The sequence below is a fragment of the Anarhichas minor genome, unplaced genomic scaffold (assembly GCF_050575085.1).
Source record: "Anarhichas minor isolate MPS153535 unplaced genomic scaffold, ASM5057508v1 ptg000017l, whole genome shotgun sequence".
Classification (NCBI taxonomy): Eukaryota; Metazoa; Chordata; class Actinopteri; order Perciformes; family Anarhichadidae; genus Anarhichas; species Anarhichas minor.
The window spans coordinates 15,677,955-15,681,585 of NW_027466463.1; positions in this window are offsets into that span (position 1 = coordinate 15,677,955).

The following is a 3,631-nucleotide window of genomic DNA, read 5'->3' on the forward strand; positions in this document are numbered from 1 at the left end:
CAACTGCTCTCTTTCCTGTCCCTTCCCACTCCAACGCGGAAAGTTCACAAAGTTCTCTGAGCGCTCTAAGTCACTGACGAAAGCAGCGGAGCCAGAGGGTCCATGGACGCCTTAGTCTGAGAAAAATGCAGTGAGGGAGGGAGAAACCCAGCGAGCAGGAGACGAGGGAGAGGAGAGGGAGAGGCAGGGAGACAGACAGTACAGTTCTCTCTTTTAGATGCTGCCAGGTGACTCAAAAATAAACCTTTTTTCTTACTGTCTTTCAGATTCAAACCAGTGCAGGCTGCTGACACATTGCAGTCATTTTATTGGAGTGGGTAGACGTGAAATAGGGATAGAAATCTCTCTGAGAAACATACATTGACACATTCAGGATCTGCTTTCATCTCCATCTCCTCCCACTCTGTCTAGGGCAGGCTTTAACCAGAGGAAAGTTTCTTCTTTCCTGTGGGTGGGAATCAACTCGGGGGTTTAAACTGCTCTTAACCAGTTTGCAAATCTGTGTCCAAAGAAAAAGCAGAGGCGCGTATCCTGATCCAGGCCGGGGTGTGTTTGAAGTCCAAGCTGGCAGAAAAAAAAAAAAGCACTCCCAAACAAACAGTAGCAGTCATCCGTCCCGGACAGTAAATCACACTGGATGTGCAGCTGTTTAGTTTAGTAAAAGTGCACTTATTGCGTTGAATGTCCCTTTACTGGGAAAGCTAATTAACTTGTTGCTCCTCTTCAAGCTGCCTCATTTTCTAAAGGCTGTTCTCGTCTCCGCCAAGTCCTGTTTGGACTCTGCAGTAATTTACACCTTAACAAGCCGCAGGAACAGAACGGAAACAAATTCTCTGTGGAACGTCCAGTCCAACTGGATGCCCCGTGTGTCACACCTCATCTCGTCAGAGCTGTCTGTTCATCATGAAGCTCTGCTTTCCTTCCCTCTCTCTCTCACACACACACACACGCACAAACGTGACTGCGGCAGCTGATTGAGCCTCACTTTCACAAGAAGACAATAACAAGCCTAAAGTCAACACACTCCTGATTGAAACCATATTTTTCCAGCTAGAAGAATTTGTCATTAAGATACATGAAGGATCCCAATGTGCTATATTTGGCATTTGGGTAGCATTTGGAGTTATTTCTAAGCAGAGACTATGGAGTCTACCCTTGGGCTTAAAATATTTAGTCATAAGGAAAAGTGGGAGTCCACAAAACATTTGCACAGCTAATAAGTACAGCTCCTGACATTTAGTCAACCTGAGGCAAGGCACACTAAGGCAAAGACAATAATGCCTTAACAAGCCCGGTGCCCCGCATGGATGCTGCCAAATTCAAATGCACTGCTTCATTGCATATTACTGATGTGGATAGACATCGAATACAGAGAACTCTGAATAGGTTGTATGGAAATCAGACTTTGCACCTGAGACTGATAGCTTCTGAACGGTGCTGAAGGAGGCCCAGGCTGCAGGCTGAACAGGATCTGGAGTGGGTGGACAGCTTCGAGGGTGGAAGACTCTATGCTCGACTGGCAAAGTGTTTCGTCCAGCCAGGCAGGCATTCGCTGTTCGCCCACTCCTCATCCAGACAACACCCATCCTAAATCGCCTGGGTGGAAGAATGAGGGAGGAAACGGAAGGAGCAAAACACGGAAGGCAGCCAAGAGAGATGTGGCATTTTACCTCGAAGGCTTTAAGACATGAAATATTCTGCCTCCCTGCACACGTTGAAACAACCGCAGCTCTCAGAGTGTCAGGTTTCTCCAAATGCATGACGACACTGTAGCTGTGTGTAGAGGCAGATATACAGTACTTTACAGGAGACATTAATGTGCAATGTGATGGCATTGTAAAGGATTTCCAAACCTGTCTGTTCACCACCATTTAGAGATAGTAACGCGACAGATTTGACTGTGTGTGTTGTGGTTTAAGGACACCGACCACCATCGAGCACTGAATGGGTTCTCTTCATTTTTAAGTGCTATTTCACCAGGTTTTTAAGTCTCATTCTCAAATAAGTTCTGTTGTCCAATTATGTCTTCCCATTAAAAAATCTAGCCATTGTACTTTCTTAAAGGGATCTCTAAAACAGTCTCAAAGATCTCAAAATGCTAATTACAATTTACATCCAATGCCAACTTTCTGTGGCAATGCAGGAGGTAGGATGCCCTGTAAATGGCGAGTCGGACCACCAAATATGCCAGGAATTATAGAGGGCAAGAATGTTGCTTTGTTTTATTGTATTTTAAAGAAAATTCTTGCAAATTTGTTTAAGCCAAGAATTTTCCTGCTCTTGCTTGTATTTTGTGTAATGTTCTTGCAATTTTGTTTCGATAAATGCTCCATAAATGAATTACTGCTGTTGTTGTTAATGCACCCTAAATAAATGCTTATAGCAAAGAGAAACCCTACATATGGACAATATTTATCTTCCACTGGCTCCGAGAGTGATCTATGCCACTACACACATGGATTTTACAGAATGTGTGTAAGTTTAGAAGTTACTTATGCACGGTCAACATTTATTAAAGCATGACATGTTTTCCTAAACTTGCTGCCTGAGACAGACAGAATGTCTGCATTGAAATACCTAGTCGGAAGTAAGCAGATCAAACAGCTGCTTATCCGGCTGTGGAGGCAGGGATGTTGTGACAATAGCTTGTCTTTCTCAGTGAAGAACACCAAAGGTGGGAGAGTGATGGCTCCTGCCTCGCTCCATAATCTCTTATGGGGAGAAAATCCTCGGCTGAATTCTCATTAAATATGGACGTCAGGGCCCAGAGTGACAGTGTGGAGGCTCAGTGGCAAATACCTCCCTGCTGCTGTTTTTGCAGCTTGTAATTGATGAAAAACTCGTTTGAGACAGAGAATCTGAGCGTGGAAAGAATGATGTATGATGGTTTTGTACTGTTAAGCAGGACATGACAAGGCAAAGTGTTCCCCGACAAATGTGTTAGTGACAATTGGAACTTGGAGTAAAAAACGCAAATGCACACGCTGACTGAACCATGCTTTTTAAATGTGACATGAATTAAAGTCAGTAATGTGCCCACAGCTGCTTCCAAATGTGGAGGTGTTTTCTTTTGCATTTTTTTATGAGGGGAAACTCTGATTCATGTGGGCGATCTCACACATTCTGTACACACACAGACAAAACTGTATGCATGCAAACACCTCTTGTGATCATCCATCAAACGTAACCTTGTGTCTGTCAAACTGGCTTGTAGCCAAAATGTCTAGTAGTTTCTGATTTTCATTGAGGACGAACAGGTACAACCCTGGGTGACAGGGACAAAGCCGCCTTGTCTTAATTTCTTTGTTTAAATATCCACCGAAATGTAATGCGGTGACACATTTATGGATCCAAAAGGTGGCATATTACAACCTTGGACTCACTACTTTACATCATGTGCATTTCATTATGGATGAATCTCAAACCTTGGCATCCCTGATATGAACTCAAGTCTTGGTTCATCTTAAACTGAAAGACAGACATGCTGAATTCCCCCACAGTGATGACATTGATGCTGTCAGTGTTTGGGTTTCCTGTTGGTGCTACTTTGACTGTAATGAGACAAGGAGCACGTGAGGCCAGTTCCACTGTTCTTCCGAAACTTTGGAGGGTTGAAAGGTCACATCGGGAA